Raw genomic sequence first — 9,241 nt, forward strand, 5'->3', positions numbered from 1 at the left:
CCCCCACCCCTCCCCCACTCAACCTCCTGCCCATCCCCGCTATGCCCCCCACTACCCTGCGTCCCTGCGCACAGGGGGGGGAGCCCCTCAGTGAGAAGAGAAGAGCGCTCCCCTTCCCCCCTGCCGGAGCCCCCTTAGCAGCCACTCCAGAAGCAGAGCGTTGGCCACGTGTGGGTGTCTGGCTCCCAGCGTGCACACCACCTGCACCCCAGCCCAAGCTACCCCCTCCCAGCACCCCGACTGAGGATTGAACACACCCCACTGCCAGCCCAGGCCCCTGCAGGACTTTGCAATGGGCAGCTGGGAATGCTGGACAGTGGTGAAAGTCATGGCCAGATGCAGGGTGGCACCCAGAATGCTGGACACTGAGGTGTGTGCCATTCCCCCCTAGATGAGGGCACAGCAACCATGGAATAAACCTCCCAACCGCTGCCTGGGGGGGGCGGGTATGCACATTATTCCTTAATCTAGAGGTAGGCTTGGTACAACTTGGGTTTTTAGTATTTTACAAGTTCAGGGGATAATAGTGATTTATTCTGAAGTATTTTTTAAGATTTCTAACACTTTACATTTTCATGGCTGCACAGTTATGGGTTTTTAAATTATGTTTATAGATGTAAAATTTTACAGTTGAAGGAAATTGTGGGGGGGTCAGACAATTATTTCATGACAGAATATGCTGAGATTCAAAAAGCTAAAGCTCTGTAACTGTTAAAACTCAAATCGTCAAACTATACAAAGTAAAGAGCCTTAAATCAAACCCACCATTTCTCAAGCAGCATCTTTCTTAGTTTGCCTAGCTGTAAATTTTAGTCATCAATGGAAATATTTTTGTCATTTTGTGTCTGGATAGTAACATTGACATTTATTTACATTTACCAATCAAAATCTCCAACCCTATGTAGGTGCCATAGATACAAAGAGATGGGATTCCATTCCCAGCCTTCTCCCCCACCCCCACCTTCCCATGTGAGGATGGATTCACAGCACACCTCAGAAACAGGCCCTTAATCTCTTTGTGCCCCAATGTCCTCATCTGTAAAGTGGGTATAAAACATCCTACTCCATGGGTCACCTACACACTGCAGTGGTGGGGCATGACACATGCTTAACTAGATTAGAAACAGCCAGGCTCTGGTGAAACTAAGCTAATGGTTTGTAAAATGCACTGAGATCCTCACAGGACAGGTGGCACATGACCAAGTGTAATTAATGCTCCCATATCATACATGTGCTTCAAATAGAAAAACCTTAACTGGAGATTGACCCCATCTCATCTGGACCCCAGTATCACCTGTAGCTATTCCCAAGCCACTGGCAGTTTGAGTGGTCTGACCTTATAAATTTTGCAGAGTCCCATTATCTTTGCGACTTGGCAGCTGTCTCTGTCTGTCCAAATGCTGCTGTACCCGCTCCTCCAATGTAGATTCTAATTCACTGGTTACAATTTTAAATAAAGCTGACAAGAGGCCAAATTTTTTTTATGCTGCATAAGATACTAACCAGTCAATTCCCACCCGTGTAACACCTTGAACAAGATTCTTCCTGTCCTCGCATTGACACAGACTATCAATCACCCGTGAACCTACCAGTAACTTCCCCAGAGATCCTAAATTGCACTTCACCAAACAAGCTCTTGCTTGTGTTTTAGAACAGCCGCCTTTCAGTCCAGAACACTCACCTCTGTGCTGCTGTATTGATTCTCCATCTCAGCAGAAGAAGCAGCTCCTTAATCTCCCAGGCCTCTTTGCTTGGAACTAGTTTTCACAGGGAGACTCTTTAAACGTTCTTCAAAGGAAGGAGAAGTTCTTGGAAAGTCCTAATGGGGAATCAAAAGATCCAATTTGCCAGGTGTGTGTGACTCTCAGCCACAACCCTTGCTGATTGTTACATGCATCTGTCCTGACTGCTTCCAACAGTAGCTGCTATGCTTGACCTGCAGATTGGCCATTCTACCTCCTGACTATGACCTGAGAAGGCAACTCCCCCTCCCTTTGGTCTCAGGGGAAAAGAACCACCCCATGAAACCTCCTCCCTCCAGGTCTTATGAAGAATCTCAAACCAGGCCAACTACCTTCCTTTGGATCCTCCTTCCACTCCGTGGTTCCCACACCCACTTACCTTGAGCAATCTGGAGCAGCTTGCCACCTCCTCTCCTTTTACAGATTTCAACTGGTCAGCTTATTGTGCTATGGGAAGGTGGAAGGTTGCCTGCTCCTCCGCATTCTGCTGTAGCAATAGGTCATGTGGCTCACAAAGCAGGAGACAGGTTCTTCTTTCTCTGCACCCCGCAGGCAGGAGGTGGTGGTTAGTGCCAGAATGTCTCCATGGGAGGGAGGGAAATGTGTGTGTGAAGAATTTTAATGTTAGAAAGGGGTCTGCATATTAGGGTTTAGAAGGGGACCTAATGTGGAGAGCAGATTATCCCACCTCTGCCTAATGCACTATTCTTGCTCCTTGCTCTGAAGCAGCTGGTGCTGGACACTGCATAAGACAAGATATTGGATTAGACCCAAGGTCCATCTGTTCCAGTCTGACAATTCCTGTCGTCTTCATAGGACCCCAATCTGGGATTGTCCAGTTCCATATAATGGAGCATTTTCCTGTTGCTGCTGGAAAGACCTGCTTTCTGTTGCTGCTTCTTTTGCATTTTCCCCTCATTCTAAAGCTAATTTTCCAACTGGCTTCTAATATCACCACCACCACCACGAGGTCTAGACAGTTCTGAGAAGATGCTTCCCTGATGTTTCAGATGCTGGATTAAACTAGCAAGAAGAAAAGAGGAGTGAGGCACACGGTGAGGAAGTGACTTACCCAAGGTCACACAGGCAGTCTGTGGCAGAACCAAGCTCTCCTGAGTGCCAATTTAGTGCCCTATTCCCAAGGCCATTCCATCTGGGAATTTTTCCTGCACACTCAGGTCAGAGAGAGCATCTATCAATGGCTAATCAATAATGTCCTATTAATGTTACAGCTTCTTAACACTTCCCTAAACTGGCACCACAGCCCAGAACCAAAGCCAAGTTCCCATACATGGAAATTAGACTGATAAATGCCTCTCAGATCATACTGCTTCTGACTGTTCACTTGCCCCTAGTTACAAAACTCTCTCTCTGTCTGCTGCTCAGATATCGCCAAAGTTTCTGTGCTGCTGGTTGGATGAGATTATGACTCATGCAACCTTTAAAAACCAACATCGAGCATATCCAGCAGTAAAAGAATAGCTGTTTAAAGGTTGTGTGTATGAGATAAGGAAACCAATGATTTACCTGGTAAAGTCTACTTCCAATACAATATACACAGTGGTTATTACACACACATGCATCTGTGTGTAAAAGTGTGTGTCATTGTTACACACACAAAACAATTTTAAAAGTATATTATCAAGGCTGCAAAATCAAGCACACATAAGTTAGGAAATACCAGAATTAAGGCTGCTGGTGCAACCTTAATGTGGCCCCTCGTGCATATGCAATATGCTAGTCTTTAATGACATGATCATACACTACTTTTGCCAGAGGACCAGTGCCTAACTCAGTGCACAGGGTGGATGGTGTGCAGGGGGCAGACAGGCATTTTGTTTTATCCTCATTGTTCAGTGTATGGCCCTAAGCCTTATATACCCCTGCTCTGAAGACAGAATTATTAACTTCCTAGTGGGCTTATCACTGTCATATCTGAGCGCTTCACAAATTCCTCTTCCCAGCCCCTCTAAGGAGAGGAGGAGGTGGGAGCCCTAGTTTACAGCTGGGGAGCTGATGCACAGAGAGATGAAGGTCAAAAGTGTCTGCTAATTTGGGATGTCCAATACGAGGTCCACAGGACCTGATTTTTCAGAGCACGCAGCATTATATAGCACCCACCTTTTCCCCTATTGGGTCCCAGTCTTCTTGTCCAGCAGGTCCCGGTTTCCCGCTCTCCCTCCTGCTCTTCATCCCATCTCAGCGTTCTGCCAGCCCCCACCAACTGGCTCCCAGTTCTTCCAATTACCTTCATCAGCTCCCAGACCCAGTCCCCTCCTTTCCCCAGCTCGCAATCCCAGTCTCCATGCCCATCCACTCCCAACCTCTGCTCTTGCCTCATGCCCAGTCCTCCCTAACTCCTAGTCCCAGTCTCACCATGCTCCAGTCGACTCCTTGCCTTTCGCCCCGGCCTGTCTCTTTGTCCCTGCTGCAGGCAGGCAGCTCTCTCCTCCACAGAATGCTCAGGCTCTTTGCTGTCATTTCAGGTGCCTGGGCCCAGAGCACAATTACAGGGAAAGTGCAGTTTAAATTGCTCCTGTACTCCTGAGCCGGAGCATGCACAGTGTGCTGAGCACCAGGACCAGTGAGGGGGTGGAGCATGCTCATTGCATATGGAATCTTTGGAGCCTTCAGATGCAAAAGGTTGTTAACTGAGCATGTGCAAACTGAGATTTTCAAAGGCTTATAATGACCAAATTTTGGTGGATTTTCACAACAGCAGCAAAAAGCACATCCCAGACACAAAGGCCACCACCTACCAAATTTCAAGCCCCTGCTCCAAAGCATGAGAGTGTTAGAACTTCTTTTATAAAAAAAAAAAAGGGTAACCAGATTTTTTTTTTTTAAAGAGCAAAACAATGTATTTGCCCCCCTCATTAGCCTCATTCTCAGAAATGACTGAACTGTTTTTGGCTGACATTCCAAACCAATTCAACCTGATGCAAACATCTAGCTTGGAAACGTTCAGCCCAATTGGCACAGTTATAGACAACTGAAAACAGGGTCTTATAATGGGAAGAGTCAGACAACATCAATAATAGGCAGTGCTACCACCCCAATAGCATAGAGCTATAATGTGGAGATCAGCACTATCATGTAGAGATAGAAGAAAGAGAAGACTGCAATATACTCGGCATGCAGATTGTCCTTACAGTTAGAGCTGGAACAGCCCTATGCAGTCCTCTAATCACCTGCCATGCAGGATTCTCAGCTGCAGTGATTCTTCCCAGCACTCTGGTTTGTTTTAGGGCTGTTTCCTGTTAAGCCTAAAATATCTAGTTTTTACTTCTTCCTCCTTTACTATACCAAAGCTTAATATACTTGATTCTTTACTCAAACCATTTGAAATCATTCTTCAGTCATATCTGACAGAAAGTTCAGCCAAAGCAGCAGACTTCACTACAACATACTTGGTATTTCCTCTCCCCAAACCCTTCTTACCCGTTAAATCTTAGAGCCCTTTTCCATTGCCCCGTGTTTTCACTCTCCTACTGCAATTTCACTAGTCTTATTATGAGCATGTATCTTTCTTTTCTATTCTCTGAGTGTAGATCTGAAATTCACTCCTAAGCACTTTGTGTAATTCTTCACCCTCTTTCCCCAGTCTGCCTCATTCACCTGGGAATCATCTTTCTTCTGGCTATTACTTTTTGTTGTTTCATTCTGATTTTTGATTCTTACCTCAGTCCCTGGCAGCTCCTCTGATAATCAGGTACGCTGTCCTCTTCTCCGAGCTCTTTCCTGGTTTGCTGACCAGTGCTGTCCTGTGGTTAAGGCTTGTATTTAAAGACGTTAAATGCCCAGGTCCCGTTTTTGTCCAATCTTCATGCTCAAATTTGGAATTTCGGTGCCCAAACATCTATTTGTGATGCCTAAGTGCCCGAACAGAGAATGAGGGGCTTCTATTTAGGAGCCCATGGTGGAAAATTTGGCTCAATAAAAGAACTACCACCTGGCACCTAAAATCCCATTTTGAGAGTGCTCCACGGCCATCCATTAATTATTGTTATTAGTTATTATTTCTACTGTGGTAGGAGCAAGCAGCTTCGGTCACAGAGTAGGACCCATTGCTGGCCAGGCACTGTACACGCACACAACAAAGAGGCAGTACTTGCCCCCAGAGCTTACAACCTGAACAAGAAGATACATTCCTGGCTGACAGTAACTTCCTAACAGCGAGATCTACTAGGTTGTGGCATCACAAATCCAGTGGTGAAAGTCTATTGCGTTTAAACCTGACAAAGCAATAGAGAACACACTAAAGAATAATCCTGCAGTCACCAGGAGCTGGTTTAACTGATAATCATTCCCCCTGCTTTAATTTCAATAACTCTTTGATTCAGTTGATGGAAGGGAGACTCAGATACCAGCAACTGTGCCAGCCAATAACGAAGCTATGGGACATTGCTGTCTAACCTTCCCTGGTCCTCATTTCATAATTTCACTGCTCTGGCCTCTCTCTAGAGGGTGGAGCACAGGGGACAGGAACTAGGAACTGAGCCCTTGGGAAATCACTTTGCCTCTGTCTCTATTTCCCCATCTGTGAAATGGTGGTGATGATTCCTACCCACCTCCGAGGGCTTGGGGAGTGGCCTTTATTGTTTGCGGGCACTGAAAATGCCAGTCATTATTTAAGTGGTAGATGATGCTACGGGACTTGACTGTAGGGACAGCGCTGCTTTGTGCCTTCACGGACCTGCTGCTGAGTTCAGTCACCTTTCTAGACATCCGTGACCCACATGGAAGCAAGGCAGGAGCATTCTGCCAGACACTGGGCATCAAATAAGCGCAACTTTCTGACCAAGGGAGCTCCCGCTTTAAGAGGTTTGTACCTGGTGTGTCAGCACAACAGACAGACAGGGTGAAACCCAAATATTTCCTGCCACAGCCTGGGGACCAAAGCTGTGCCGTAAAATGGTGAGATAGAAGATAGCATCTCCACGCTAGGATGAAGGAGCCCGAATTGCAGCCCATTGAAGGCAATGGGCATCTTTCCACTGACTTTCCTGCGCTTTGGGTCAGGCTCACAGGGAACTAACCACTGTTGCTACATGTTAGTAATGTTCAGAACAGTGACGGAGAGAAACAGGAATTCTTTCTGTCCTGCCTCCTGCCTGAGAAGCAATGAATTCACCCTCACAGCAGACCACCAAGATAGATATTGCTCCCATTTTACAGATGGAAACACCAAGGCAACGGCTTAGCCAGGGTTGCAAAGGGGTAGAGCTGTGAGCAGGACCTAGACTCTCAGTCCTGTGCCTTATCCACGAGACCATCCTGCCTCAGGTGAAAGGAGGAGAGATCAAGAAGAGGATTTTATACGGCAAAGGTGCCACAGGAGCAATGAAGGAACACATAATGGCAGTTTAAGGAAAATTTCATGGCCTGAGCCCAGCTGGAGCAGCCTGAGCCACCATAAAAGGTTTGATGCTGCTCCAACCAGCCACATTTTAATTGATTTGATTTAAATACTTTGATGAAGGAGTGGATAAAGAATAATGAGGCAAACAGGATTGTAATGCAAATTAAACGCATGAAAGATGGCCTTGGGGAGAGGCTCCTGAAGGTCAGAGACTAAAGCAAAACTGCTTCTGGTCACTCTTTCAAACATTAATGAGGCTGTGTTCTTCCTGATGTCTGTGATGGATGGTGTGATGGCTCAAGAGGAAAACGGAGTGTGCGCGCCAATCCTTCATACTCCTCATTTCAGTCAGCTCTGAGTTGGGGATAATTTTACCTGTCAGGCTGCAGGAACTTTGACTCCATAGCCCACTACATTACACTATGTACGCAGACTCCGTAATAAAGTTTTGGGGTGACTCTGATGGAGGATCGAACTTCAGAATTAATTAACTTCACTATTCAAACGCTAAGTCATTTGTTAGAATGGCTTTGTCATTCGTTTCCATAATTAAGAAAAGTGTCACAAAACCAAACATTTCATTTGCAGAAGCTGAAATGACTAAAGCTAAGAAGTATTTTCCAGTGGGCTAGAAGTTGCTATTTTCACAAACAATGGGCAGGGTGTAGGGTGTAGGGTCCTGTGAGGGGTTCTGCAGTCAGGCTGTAAAACAGAGCAAGCCTCAGTTGCTCTCATTCTATGCCAGAGGCTACACTGGCCCCTGGGGTAGCCCAGAACCCTGAGGGAACAAAGATGGATTCAAACTATCTTTGCCCTTCTTCCTCTATGCTGCATCTTCTGGAGACATGGCCCAGAATTGCAACTAAGATGTGCTTTTGTTGTGGTTTAAACTGCACAAGAATTGTCCTCAAACTAAATTCCTCCCCTTATGCTTCACCGGTTTTATAGTCACAGGAGAAGTAACAAAATCTTAGAGGTCATCCAAGGTTGTAGTGGCCATCTCACAGTAAGCTGATATGTAATTACTGACTGCAGGAGGAAATGTTCTCAGTTATCACACTCACAAAACTTCATTGTTGCAAAACTTAATACACTGATGGCAATTTGTAAGTCAGTGCCAAGCACAATAAACATCTTTCAGGCAACTCTGTTCAAGGGTTGAGAATAAAGAGAAAGCAATCAGATGCAGGATCCATATTGCTAAATACTGTCTAGCAATAATCAGTGGGTATAACATACGCCCAATAACAAAGCTAGGGAAACAGATGTCTCTGATTAGCTCTGATTTAGCAAGTTGATGATCACAAAGCAACAAACAGCTGTGGAAGGAAGAGGGGTCACCAGCATCAACCCCTCCCAAGGGCTTGTTTCAGGAGAAGTTAAGCCATGAAGAACAACCACCTGGAGATTCATCCAATGGCAAGATGTAACTGGTGCTCTGGGAGCTCTTACAGGATTGGTCACTTACACTCTTAAGTGAGAGCAGCTGGAAAACACAATGAGACTAAACTTTTGACAAAGGAAGTTTCTCAACAAGTGTACAGAATGCTACTCTGTATTATACTGTTCAGCCACTAGGTGGCCCCATGTGTAAAATACCCCATTTCAATGAACCTCAGTCATACCTGGCAGAGCATTAGAGGATCTTATGATGAACACATCTGATGTGTATAAGCAAGCACGGTAGCCATGCTCCATCTGGTACTGAACTACATGACATGGTGTCAGGAGTAAGTTAAGAACAGAAAGAGAAGGAAAACAGCAACAAGGGTTGCAGATAGAAGGAACAAAGCAACAAAAGTTGATGATGCCCCGCAATGCTCCAGAGAACTTCAACTTTGACAAACCTTCAGAATGGACAGATTGGAAATACGATTTTGCATTTCTAGAAAGATTCACAAGGAAACTGGAGATATGCCGGTATTTATGCTAGGGGCAAACAAGCAGAAAATATCTTTAAAGCCTTTGACTTTACTGAAGGTAGTCACAAAGATTACTGCCAAAGAGTTCTGCCTATCTTTGATGCATATCTTATACCCCTGAGAAATGTGGTTTATGAAAGGTTAAGGGGCCATTACAGTTGGCGAAGCAGCAATGGGAGGGGTTTACGCCTTCTCCAGGAACTAACATTCTAGAC

Source organism: Chelonoidis abingdonii, chromosome 9 (genome assembly GCF_003597395.2).
Source record: "Chelonoidis abingdonii isolate Lonesome George chromosome 9, CheloAbing_2.0, whole genome shotgun sequence".
In the NCBI taxonomy this organism is placed as follows: domain Eukaryota; kingdom Metazoa; phylum Chordata; order Testudines; family Testudinidae; genus Chelonoidis; species Chelonoidis abingdonii.